The sequence below is a fragment of the Zalophus californianus genome, chromosome 5, assembly GCF_009762305.2.
Source record: "Zalophus californianus isolate mZalCal1 chromosome 5, mZalCal1.pri.v2, whole genome shotgun sequence".
Taxonomy (NCBI): Eukaryota; Metazoa; Chordata; class Mammalia; order Carnivora; family Otariidae; genus Zalophus; species Zalophus californianus.
In genome coordinates, this window is record NC_045599.1 from 79,308,143 (window position 1) to 79,322,139 (window position 13,997).

Consider the following 13,997-nt stretch of genomic DNA (forward strand, 5'->3'; position numbering starts at 1 on the left):
AAAATGACTATATGTTCTTCACTAAATTGCCCATGCATTCTATCAAAAATAAATTATCCATTTATATGTGGGCCTATTTCTGGACTCTCTACTCTTTACACTGATATATTTGTCTATATTTATACCGATGTTATTTTCTTTATTGCATTAGCTAATAACTCTTGAAATCAAATAGTGTTGGTCCTCCACTTTTACTCTACATCTTCATCAGAATTGTTTTTGATTTTTCTAGATCCTTGGTATATTGTATGAATTTAAGTTATTTGTATAGTATCTTTTTAAAAAAGAAAGTCTGTTGGGATTTTGATTGTGATCGCATTGAATACATACATCAATGTGGGGAGGATTAACTTCTTAATATATTGAGTCTTCCAACCCATGAACACGGGATATCTCTCTAATTAAAAATTTAGGTCTTTAATTTGGTACAGGAATATTTTGTAGTAATTATGAATAGGGCTTTCACATCTTATATTATATTACCCTTAAGTATTTCTTCTTCTTGATACTACTGCTAATGGCATTTTTGTATTATCAATTTCTAGTTGTTTGTAGGTAGTATATAAAAACACCATATTTTCTTGTATAATGATCTTTTCTTCTACAATATTCCTTTTTTCTTAATAGTGTTAACAGTGTTATTTTTGACACTAATTTCTGCTTATTTGTAGGTTGTATGTAAAAATACTGTAAATTCCTGCATGTCGATCTTGTGTCCTGCAAACTTGCTAAACTCATTTTTTTAAAGATTTGTTTTATTTATTTATTTGACAGAGAGAGAGAGAGAGAGTACAAGCAAGGGGGGCAGCAAAGAGAGAGGAGAAGCAGGCTCCCCGCTGAGCAAGGAGACAGATGCAGGGCTCGATCCCAGGACCCTGGGATCATGACCCAAGCCTAAGGCAGACACTTAACCCACTGAGCCACCCAGGTGCCCCAAATGCATTTCTTTTTTAATTATAGTGGGTTTTGGATTTTCTGTATAGACAATTGTGTCACCCTCAAATAAACACAATTTTACTTCTACTTTTCTTATCAGGATGCTTTTTCTTTCTTTTTCTTACGGTATTGTAACAGTTAGAACATCCACAATAATGTTAATATAGAAGTACTGAAAGTAGGTATCCTTATTATACTCCTGGTCATTCAATGTGTCATCATTGTCTTAGTCTGCTCAGACTCCTGTAACAAAATATCATAGCTTGGGTAGTTTAAACAACAAATATTTATTTCCCACAGTGTCTGGTGTGTTCCCGTCCCAGATTACAGACCATCACCTTCTCAGTGTATCCTCACGTGGCAAATTGAGTCAAGTCTTCGGTTTATTCCCCTTCTTATAAGGACACTAATCTCCAACATCAGGGGGATGGTGGTCTACCCTCAGGATCTTATCTAAACCTAATGATCTCCTTAAGGCTCCACCTCCTAATACTATCACATTGGACATTAAGGCTTCAACATATGAATTTAGTAGGAGGGTAAACACATTCATTCCATAATAATCACTAAGTATAGTGTTAGCTGTATATTTTCATAGTTCCCTTCTATTCCTAGTTTCCTAGTTTATGAGGAATAGATGTTGCACTCTATCATGGACTTTTGGCATCTACTGTGATTATGGTTTTTTCATTTTTAGTTTATTAATATGTGGATTATATCGATTGACTTTCAAATATTAAAGCAACCTTGCATTCCTTTGATAAATCTTGCTTGATCATAATTTATTTTCCTTTTAATATACTATTCATTTCAATTTGCCAGAATTTTGTTTATCGCTTTTGAATCTATGTTCATGAGAAAAATAGGTCTATAGTTTTCTTTTCTTACAATGTCTTTTGTCCAGTTTTGATATAAAGATAATGCAAGTTTCATAGAATAAGTTGGAAAGTACACACTCTTTTTCAATTTTCTGGAGGAATTTGTGTAAAGTCAGATATTGTTAAATATTTGGTTTAGTTCTCCGGTAAAACCGTTTGGGCCTGGAATTTTCTTTTTCAGAAAATATTTTAGGTACATATTTGATTTACTTACTAGACACATATTTTTTTTTCTTAAATGAGTTTGTGTGTCTTTTGAAGGATTTACCCATTTCACGGAAGCTGTCAGATTTATGGGCATAAAGTTGTTTATAACATTACCTTACTATCCTTTTAATATTGGTGGCATCTATAAAAACATCACATCAGAACTCTAACTCTTGATATTGGTAGTTTTCTCTGTCTAGAGGTTTAGCAATTTTATCAATCTCCTCAAACTTTGACCTGATTATACTTCCTCCACTGTTTTTCTCATTTCTACTTCATTGATTTCTGCTTTAATCTCAATCGTTTCCATTCTTGTACTTACTTTGGGATCAATATGCTTTGATGTTTCTAGTTTATTAAGGTAGAGGCAAGTGTCATTGGTTTGAAACTTTTTTCTTTTCTAATACAGGTTATATACATTTTCCCATAAGTACTATCTTAGCAAAATTCTATAAGTTTTGTTACTTGTTTTCATTTTCATTCACCTCAAAATACTTTACAATTTTTCTTCTGAAGAAATTATTTGAACACAAGTTATTTAGAAATTAGTTTCCAAATGTTTGGGGCTTTTTCAGAAATCTTTTTTTATTAATGTAGTTCTAACTTAATTTCATAATGGTCAGAAAATTTAATTCCATTATATGACTTAATCCTTTAAATTTACTGAGACTTGCTTTACAGAATATGGTTTACTTTGGGTTTCCTGTGCTTTTAAAAAAAAATGTGAATTCTTTGATAAGTGAAATGTTCTACAAATATCAATCATGTCAAGTTGGTTGTTAATGTTATTCAAATCTTTCATATCCTCACTGAGTTTTTTTGCCTACTTCTATTATTAAGAGAAAAGTATCAAAATATCTGACTATATTTGTGGATTTTTATATTTCTACTTGTAGTGTCTAGGTTTTTGCTTCACATATTTTAAAGCTCTTTCATTAGGCTCATAAACATTAAGAACTGTTTGAATTCTTGATGAATTGACCACTCTATCATCACATACTCACCTTCTTTATTCCTGCTAGTATTTGCTCACAAATCTACTTGGTCTACTATCATACTCTGACTTTCTTAAATTACTATTAATATGATACATCCTTTCCCATCCTTTTACTCATAATCTACTTGTGTCCATATTTGAAGCACATTTCTTTTATACAACATATATAGTTGGGTCTTGCTTTTTTTAAAAAATCAAATTGGAAATTTTCTGTCTTTTCATTGACATTATATGCAATTACTACTATAATTAGGTTTGAATCTATCCTTTCTGTTCATTTTCTTTTTTATCTTTTCTTTGTTCTCTTTTTTCTTTTTTTTTTTTTTGCCTAATTCGAGATTAAACAAATGTTTTTATAAAATTCTATTTTAATTCATGTGTCAGCTTGGCTTATTAGTTGTGACTCTGTTATTTTATGGTGCTTCAGAGTTTATATTATACATCTTTAACTTAACAGTCTACCAACATGTGATATATGGCACTTCAAGTAAACCCATATTATCTTTATCTGTTTTAAACAATTATTTTTAAAAAGATTTAAATAAGAACAAATACCTATAAATTACCATTCCCTTTGCTCTTCTTTGCTTTGTGTAGTTCATATTCTTATCTGGCATCATTTTATTTCAGCCAGAAAGACATTTTTAAACATTTCATGTAGTGTAAGTCTGTTGTTCAAATATTATTTACATTTTTTTGTGTAAAATTATTTCTCCTTCATTTTTTATAGACATTCTGACTTGGTACAGAATTATTAGTTGACTTTTTTATTTCAGTACTTCTAAAATATTACCCTACTGTCTTCTTATCTGCATTGTTTTTTTAATTTAAATTCAATTAGCCAAGGTATAGTACATCATTAGTTTTTTATATAATGTTCAATTATTCATTAGTTGAGTATATCACCCAGTGCTCATCATATCATGTGCCTTCTTTAATGCTCATCACCCAGTTACCCCATCCCCCCACCCACCTCTCTCTCCACAACCCTGTTACTCTTACCCTTGGTCAATTGTATATAATGTATTTTTCCCACTTCTCACTGCTTTTAAGATTTTTTCTTTAAACTTATTTTGAGCAATTTGATTATTATGTAGCATGGTGTAATTTTCTTCATGTTTCTTGTCCTTGGTTTCCTAGGTCTGTAGGTTTACAGCTTACATGAAATTTTTAAAACCTGAATACAATTTCTTCAACTATTTTTCTTTCCCCAAGGCCCCTCCTTTGGGGACTCCAACTATACAAATGGTTGGCCACCTGAAGTTGTCCAACTCATTGATGCTTCATTTTTGTTCATTATTTTTCCTCTGTGTTTTCCATTGGATGTTTATTGTTATGAATTTCCAGTTTATTTAATCTTCTGCAATGTTTAATCTGTCATTAATCTCATACATAGTATTTTCCTCATTCTTCCTGGTTTTTCATTTCTATATGCTCAACTTGGGTTTTTAAAAATATCTTTTACTGGGATTGGGATCATTCCCTGCATATTTTCAGACCACAGTGCTTTGAAACTAGAACTCAATCACAAAAGGAAAGTCAGAAAGAACTCAAAAACATGGAGGCTAAAGAGCATCCTACTAAAGAATGAATGGGTCAACCAGGAAATTAAAGAAGAATTTAAAAAATTCATGGAAACCAATGAAAATGAAAACACAACTGTTCAAAATCTTTGGGATACAGCAAAGGCAGTCCTGAGAGGAAAGTATATAGCAATACAAGCATTTCTCAAGAAACAAGAAACGTCTCAAATACACAACCTAACCCTACACCTAAAGGAGCTGGAGAAAGAACAGCAAATAAAGCCTAAACCCAGCAGGAGAAGAGAAATACTAAAGATCAGAGCAGAAATCAATGAAATAGGAACCAAAAGAACAGCAGAACAGATCAAAAAACTAGGAGCTGGTTCTTTGAAAGAATTAACAAGACTGATAAACCCCTGGCCAGACTTATCAAAAAGAAAAGGGAAATGGCCCAAATCAACAAAATCATGAATGAAAGAGGAGAGATCACAACCAACAGCAAAAAATACAAACAATTATAAGAACATATTATGAGCAACTCTATGCCAGCAAATTAGATAACCTGGAAGAAATGGATGCATTCCTAGAGAAGTATCAACTACCAAAATTGAACCAGGAAGAAATAGAAAACCTGAACAGACCTACAACCACTAAGGAAATTGAAGCAGTCATCAAAAATCTCCCAACAAACAAAAGCCCAGGGCCAGATGGCTTCCCAGGGGAATTCTATCAGACATTTCAAGAAGAATTAATACCTATTCTCCTGAAACTGTTCCAAAAAATAGAAATAGAAGGAAAACTTCCAAACTCATTTAATGAGGCCAGCATTACCTTGATCCCAAAACCAGACAAAGACCCCATCAAAAAGGAGAATTACAGACCAATATCCTTGATGAATATGGACACAAAAATTCTCACCAAAATACTAGTCAATAGGATCCAACAGGACATTAAAAGGATTATTCACCATGACCAAGTGGGATTTATCCGTGGGCTGCAAGGTTGCTTCATCATCCGCAAATCAATCAACGTGATACAATACATTCACAAAAGAAAGAACAAGAATCATAGGATCCTCTCAATAGATGCAGAAAAAGCATTTGACAAAGTACAGCATCCTTTCTTGATCAAAACTCTTCAGAGTATAGGGATAGAGGGTACATCCCTCAATATCATAAAAGCCATCTATGAAAAACCTACCACAAATATCATTCTCAATGGGGAAAAGCTGAGAGCTTTTCCCCTAAGGTCAGGAATGCGGCAGGGATGTCCACTATCACCACTGCTATTCATCATGGTATTAGAAGCCCTAGCCACAGCAATCAGACAACAAAAAGAAATCAAAGGCATCCAAATAGGCAAAGAAGAAGTCAAACTCTCACTCTTTGCAGATGATATGATACTGTATGTGGAAAACCCAAAAGACTCCACCCCAAAACTGCTAGAACTCATACAGGAATTCAGTAAAGTAGCAGGATATGAAATCAATGCACAGAAATCAGTGGCATTCCTATACACCAACAACAAGACAGAAGAGAGACAAATCAAGGAGTCAATCCCATTTATAATTGCACCCAAAACCATAAGATACCTAGGAATAAATCTAACCAAAGAGGCAAAGGATCTGTACTCAGAAAACTATAAAATACTCATGAAAGAAATTGAAGAATACACAAAGAAATGGAAAAACGTTCCATGGCCATGGATTGGAAGAACAAACATTGTGAAGATGTCAATGCTACCTAGAGCAATCTACACATTCAATGCAATCCCCATCAAAATACCATCCACTTTTTTCAAAGAAATGGAACAAATAATCCTAAAATTTGTATGGAACCAGAAGAGACCCCAAATAGCCAGAGGAATCTTGAAAAAGAAAAGCAAAGCTGGCGGCATCACAATTCCAGACTTCCAGCTCTATTACAAAGCTGTCATCATCAAGACAGTATGGTAGTGGCACAAAAACAGACACATAGATCAATGGAACAGAATCAAGAGCCCAGAAATGGACCTTCAACGCTATGGTCAACTAATCTTTGACAAAGCAGGAAAGAACGTCCAATGGAAAAAAGACAGTCTCTTCCACAAATGGTGTTGGGAAAATTGGACAGCCACATGCAGAAGAATGAAACTGGACCATTTCCTTACACCACACACAAAAATAGACTCCAAATGGTTGAAAGACCTAAACGTGAGACAGGAGTCCATCAAAATCCTAAAGGAGAACACAGGTAGCAACCTCTTCAACCTCAGCCACAGCAACTTCTTCCTAGAAACATCACCAAAGGCAAGGGAAGCAAGGGTAAAAATGAACTATTGGGATTTCATCAAGATAAAAAGCTTTTGCACAGCAAAAGAAACAGTCCACAAAACCAAAAGACAACGACAGAATGGGAGAAAATATTTGCAAATGACATATCAAATAAAGGGCTAGTATCCAAAATCTATAAAGAACTTCTCAAACTCAACACCCAAAGAACAAATAATCCAATCAAGAAATGGGCAGAAGAGGTCCTAGCAGCGGGGCCCACGAGCCTCAGCGAGTCTGGGGGCGGCAGTGCTCCTCATCTGAGGGGCTCCAGCCCGACAGCGGCGGTGGCGCCCGTGGCCCCTGAGCGAACGGACGCCCAGGCCGGAAGGCAGCAGCGCGGCTGTGCCCAGAGGGTGGACTGCTCAGTAAACTCAACTGTCATGTGGAATCACTGTAACTAAGAGTAAGACAAAAGAATGAAAGAAGTAGATAATCTCGAAAGTATAAAAGAAGAATGGTCGATGTAAGTATAAAATTATGGGAAAATGGATTCACAGTCAATGATAATTTCAGAAGTTACTCTGATGGTGCAAGTCAGCAGTTTCTGAACTCCATCAAAAAAGGGGAATTACCTTTGGAATTACAGGGAATTTTTGATAAAGAGGAAGTGGATGTTAAAGTTGAAGACAAAAAAAATGAAGTATGTATGTCAACGAAGCCTGTGTTCCAACCCTTCTCAGGACAGGGTCACAGACTAGGAAGTGCCACACCAAAAATTGTTTCTAAGGCAAAGAGTACTGAAGTTGGGAATAAAAATAATTTGTCTGTTGTTCAACTAAACAATCTGGAACCCATCACTAATGTACAGATCTGGTTAGCCAATGGAAAAAAGGATTGTCCAGAAATTTAACATTTCTCATGGATAAGCCACACCAAAGACTTCATCGAAAAATACCAAGGATCTCAAAGAAGTCCTCCCTTTTCCCTGGCCACAGCTCTTCCTTTCCTCAAATTGCTAGATGAAACACTCACATTGGAAGAAGCAGATTTACAGAATGCTGTAGTCATTCAGAGACTCCAAAAAACCGCTGAACCTTTCAGAGAACTTTCATAACATCGATTTTTGATACACTAAGTGGAAAGTTTGAAGAGAAATGATGGTTGTAAATGAACATGCAAACCAAAATGAGGGAAAGGAAGTCAGATTCGCTGGCCTTTTAGTTCAGGCATGATTTAACTCCCTCCTGATGAGAAGATTTTTAAATAAGTACAAGTTAGGAAAGTGAACTATGACTGGAAACTATATTCAATGCACTTCTTCCAAAAGACTACTCAGAAAGAAAACTATACTTATTTTCAAATACCAGTTATTCAGCAATAAGACATATTAAATCGCTGTATCATATAGAATCTTAATGTGGTATAAATTAGCAAATGTATTCACAGCATCATTCATTCAAATATTCCCAACGAGCAGTGGTTTGTTTAGATGTTAGCTGTCTCAGATTTTTTAAATAGCAATATATTAAGAAAATTATACATGACAGGTTAAAAAACATCAATGTAATTATTTTACATCTGAGATACAGTCAGAAGGCTAGAAGGAACTTCTTTCACCCCAGCTATGCCTGAACCTCCAAGTGTTCTCCATTTTTATTTTCTAATGGCAAGTTATACTCATATTATTTTGGCACAGTATCTAAAATGTATTTTAAGGATAAAATTGTGCAGCTTAGTACAATGTCAATATTAATCTGCCTATTCACATTTCGACATTTAAGGAAGTGTAATTTTTAAAAATTTCTTTTCTGTCCAGGAACCCGAGTTCATCCTTTATTTATTCTTTTGAAAACTAAGGATTTGTTTTTAACTAACATTTTTGAGTAAGCCTTTCATTTGCTACCGTTCACTTAGAATCTAATGCTTGTGTTGGCACATGGCTATTTAATATTTTTTAAATGCATCACATAAAGTATGGTTTTCTATTCCATATATCAGAGTCAACCTGGGTATACATTAAAGGATTATTTGTTACATTCTGATGCCACCAAGGAAATCATGTTTTGTATCTTAATCTTTTAATTTGAACTGGTTAGACTTCTGTATTTCACTGTCAGATTGAATTCCCTTGCCTGAAGATAAGTTTAAAAAGCTTTTTTTTTTTTTTTGCAAATTATTTACTGAATCTTATTTAAAGCAAAATTTACATTGAATGTGCCAAGGAACTAAGGAGCCATACCTATCAGCAGTAATGTTCACAGGGTACTGGGTGTCTGCTGGAAAGAGCAGTTCTCAAACTTCTGGTCTCAAGAACTTTTGTTTATGTGGATAATATATATGATACTGAAAATAAAAAATTATAAAATATTCATTAAAAATAATAAGCACCTATTAGTATAAAAAAAAAGAAATGGGCAGAAGACATGAACAGACATTTTTCCAAAGAAGACATCCAAATGGCCAACAGACACATGAAAAAGTGCTCAACATCGCTCGGCATCAGGGAAATCCAAATCAAAACCTCACTGAGATACCACCTCACACCAGTCAGAATGGCTAAAATTAACAAGTCAGGAAACGACAGATGTTGGCGGGGATGCGGAGAAAGGGGAACCCTCCTACACTGTTGGTGGGAATGCAAGCTGGTGCAGCCACTCTGGAAAACAGTATGGAGGTTCCTCAAACAGTTGAAAGTACAGCTACCATACGATGCAGCAATTGCACTACTGGATATTTACCACAAAGATACAAATGTAGGGATCCGAAGGTGTACGTGCACCCCAATGTTTATAGCAGCAATGTCCACAATAGCCAAACTGTGGAAAGAGCCAAGACGTCCATCGACAGATGAATGGATAAAGAAGAGGTGGTATATATACACAACGGAATATTATGCAGCCATCAAAAGGAATGAGATGTTGCCATTTGCAACGACGTGGATGAAACTGGAGGGTGTTATGCTGAGTGAAATAAGTCAATCAGAGAAAGACATGTATCATATGACCTCACTGATATGAGGAATTCTTAATCTCAGGAAACAAACTGAGTGTTGCTGGAGTGGTGGGGGGTGGGAGGGATGGGGTGGCTGGGTGACAGACATTGGGGAGGGTATGTGCTACGGTGAGCGCTGTGAATTGTGCAAGACTGTTGAATCACAGATCTGTACTTCTGAAACAAATAACGCAACATATGTTAAGAAAAAAGAAAAAGAAGATGATAGCAGGAGGGGAAGAGTGAAGGGGAGTAAGTCGGAGGGGGAGACGAACCATGAGAGACGATGGACTCTGAAAAACAAACTGAGGGTTCTAGAGGGGAGGAGGATGGGGGGATGGGTTAGCCTGGTGATGGGTATTCAAGAGGGCACATTCTGCGTGGAGCACTGGGTGTTATGCACAAACAATGAATCATGGAACACTACATCAAAAACTAATGATGTAATGTATGGTGATTAACATAACAATAAAAAATTAAAAGAAATATCTTTTACTGGGCGCCTGGGTGGCTCAGTCGTTGTGTCTGTCTTCGGCTCAGGTCATGATCCGAGGGTCCTGGGATCAAGACCCGCATCAGGCTCCCTGCTTGGCGGAAAGCCTGCTGCTCCCTCTCCCACTCCCCCTGCTTGTGTTCCCTCTCTCGCTGTGTCTCTCTCTGTCAAATAAATAAATAAAATCTTTAAAAAATATATCTTTTACTTAACTTTTTGAACATATGGAATACTAATATAATAACTGTGTAAACTATGATAATATTAACATCTGTGTCAGCTGTGGGTCAGTTTTAATCAACTGATTTAGCTTCTTATTTTATGGGTTGTATTTTTCTGCTTTTTTGAATTCCTTATAACATTTTACTGGATATTGGACCTTGGAAATTTCAGTATTAGATGTTGAATATTTTTGTATTTTTGTGAATATTTTTAAGCTTTATTCTGAAATGCAGCTAATTTGCTCAGAAATACTTTTATCTTTCTTAGTTGATAGGCAGATTTGATAGGAAGAGCCAGAGTAGTACTCAGTTTAGAATTAATTATTACCCACTGCTGAGGCAAGATCCTTCTGTTTACTTTACGTACTGTGATTTTTGAGGTTTCATAGTTTGACTGATGAGAAAACGTATTATTCTCAATCCTGTATGAGAGGTGTACACTGTAATTCTAATTCTTTTGGTGGACTTAAGACTCAATAACTTTCTTCACACATATGCTAGTTACTACTTTGCTGGATACTTAAAGGGGTCTTCTGCAGATATGTCCTCTAGTACACAATCCTGTGAACCCTAGTTGTATTGGTCTCTCTGAACCCGCAGCTCAATTTCCTCAACTCAGGGAATCAGCCAGAATCTGTCTCATTCCCATTCCCTGTGTTATGACCTTAAAACTCTACTAAGGCAGTAAGCTGGAGGAATTGCAGGGCTCACCTTGAATGCTTCTCATGTCATGTACCACTGTCCTTCAATGACTGATTCCAATGTCTTGAAAACCACTGTTTCAATTTTTTGTCAAATTTTTGGTTGTTTTGGTAGGAAGAAATCTGTTATCCCATCTTGGCTGGAAGTGAAAGCCCAGAACAATTTCCAAATATAAATTTAGAATGAAGCCAAAGGGTCTTACTTTATATTATTAATCATTTTTAAAAGTACCTACAGCTCAAAATCATTTTAAATTATTATATTCTGATTTATAAACTATATTTTTGAACAATTTTAGGTCTACAGAATAATTGAGCATACACAGAGTTTCCATATATACCTCTTTCTCCTTCTACACACGGTTTCAGCTATTATTAGTAAGTTGCCTTAGTGTGGTACATTTTTTACAACTGAACTTATATCAGTTATTACATTGGTATTCCATATGTTCAAAAGGTCAAATAGAAGGGTTTTTTAAAATTTGATTTATTTGACAGCGAGAGCACAAGCAGGGGGAGAGGGAGAGGGAGAAGAGGCTCCCCACTGAGCAGGAAGCCTAATGCAGGGCTGGATCCCAGGGCTCTGGGATCATGACCTGAGCCAAAGGCAGATGCCTAACTGACTGAGCCACCCAGTCACCCCTGTAAGATATTTTTTAAAGGCCCAAATTCAATATGCAATTTTGCCAATAATTTTGCCTTTTCCAGAATGTCTTATAGTTGGAATCATATAATATGTAGCCTCCATACTGCCTTCTTTCACTTAGCAATATATACATATAAGGTTCTTCCATGTCTTTTTGTGAATTGGTAGCTCATTTTGTCACTGAATAATATTCCATGTACGGTGCACTACAGTTTATCTATTCACCTACTTAAAGGTATGTTGATTGTTTCTAATTTTAGTGATTATAAATGAAGGTGCTACCAACATTCACTGACAGGTTTTTGTGTGAACATAAGTTTTCAATTCATTTGGGTAAATACCTGAAAGCACAATTGCTGAATTGTATGGCAAAACTATGTTTAGCTATGTAAGAAACTGCCAAACTGCCAAAGTGACTTACCATTTTATATTACCAGTGGCAGCAAATGTGAGTCTTTTTTACTCCACATCCTCGCTAGCATTTGGTTTTGTCAGTTTTTTGGATTTCAGCCATTTCAATAGATGTGTAGTGGTATCTAGTTGTTGTTTTAAGTCGCAACTCCTTGATGGCTATAATACCGAACATATTTTCATATGCTTATCGGCATCTGTACATCTTCCTTAGTGAGGTGAATGTTCAGACTTTTTGGCCATTTTTAATTGGGTTGTTTCTCTGTAAATTGATGAGTTTTAAGAGTTCTTTAAATATTTTGGATATGTTCTGTATCAAATACGTATTTTTCTCCCAATTTGGGCCTTGTCTTTTAATTCTATTAACAGTGTCTTTCACGAGAGAAAATTTTAATTTTAGTGACATTTAACTTATCATTTTTTTCTTTCATACTTCTTTTTTTGATGTTGTATCACCAAATGTCATCACAAAACCCAAAGTTATCTAGATTTTATCCTATGTTATCTTCCAGAAGTTTTATAGTTTTGTGTTTTATATTTAGGTCTATAATCCATTTTGAGTTAATTTTTGATTTAATCTTTGTGAAGCATGTAAATCAGTTCTGTCTCTAGGTGTTTTCCTTGCCTTTTTTTTTTTTTTTTTGCATGTACATATTCAGTTTTTCTAGCACCATTTGTTGAAGAGATTATCTTGGCTACAGTCCAAGATGATGACATAGGGGCCTCCAGAACTGACCTTCTCCCAAGGACACCAAATCTACAGCCACACAGAGAAATTCCCCCAGAAAGAAATCCAAAAACTAGCTGAATACCTCCTATCCATTGGGAAAGTGAGAAAATTCTATCACCCACACTGAAACAGTTAGGAAAACCTGAGACACACTTCTACCATAAACTCTACCCCAGGCACAATGCCTGATAATCAGGAAGGACCGCCCAACTAGCAACTTCTCCCTAAGTAGTGAAGAGTATGGACCCCACATCTAGTGTGCCAAATTTTAACACTTACACCTGAGTCGTAGGCACCCAAAACACCTAGCTCCAAAAATCAATGGGGCTTGCATCCACAGATCCATGAGATGTGGCAAAGAAGAAACATTTAATGGGCTCTGCAGATTTACCATGGCTATCTCCCCAGGGCTCAGCACAGAAAGAGAAGGCAAAAAATGCTCATCTCTATCTTTGCCTGAAAGAGGCCTAGCTGCATATTTTAAAAGTCACTACCTGAGGGTCAGACTTCTAGTTTAACCTGTATCCAGGGACCTGTATCACAATCCTCCCAGTGAAAGAGCCCCTTGATGGCCTGACTCTGATAACCAACAGGGCTTGCAGAGTTCTATAATACTGTTATCAAACAAAGAAACAGTTCTTACCAGCTATTCCCACAGGGCTCCGTGCAGAGGGAGCAAGCAAAAAACTCCCATCTTTCACATTTTCCCTGAAAGAGGCCCATTTGAATATTTTAAAAACCAGCTGTCTGAGGGTCAGGTCTCTAATTTAGAAGGCATGTAGGGCTTGACTGCAATCCTCCCCAGAGATCAGGGAAACCATTAGACGTCACCTTTGCCTTCTCATTTCAGCTCACTACAAATTGCCAGTGTCTCCCTAGAAGCAGCTTGTACATATGCTGGCATCCCCATTTTTTGTGGTTGCCACCCAAAGGATGGGTCTCAGGATTGTATGGCTCTCATAGCCAAAAGGTCTTACACTGATGAGTCCCACAGGACCATAGCAGACAAAAA

The 13,997-nt window shown here is 36.0% G+C and overlaps 1 protein-coding gene and 1 pseudogene across 4 annotated transcripts in view; one reads left to right on the top strand and one right to left on the bottom strand.

Moving 5' to 3' along the window:
* The window catches only part of SLCO6A1 (solute carrier organic anion transporter family member 6A1), a 110,853-nt gene that overhangs the window by 41,828 nt on the left and 55,028 nt on the right, over positions 1-13,997 (bottom strand). The window lies entirely within an intron of this gene.
* LOC113929179 lies at positions 3,494-7,906 on the top strand (annotated as a pseudogene).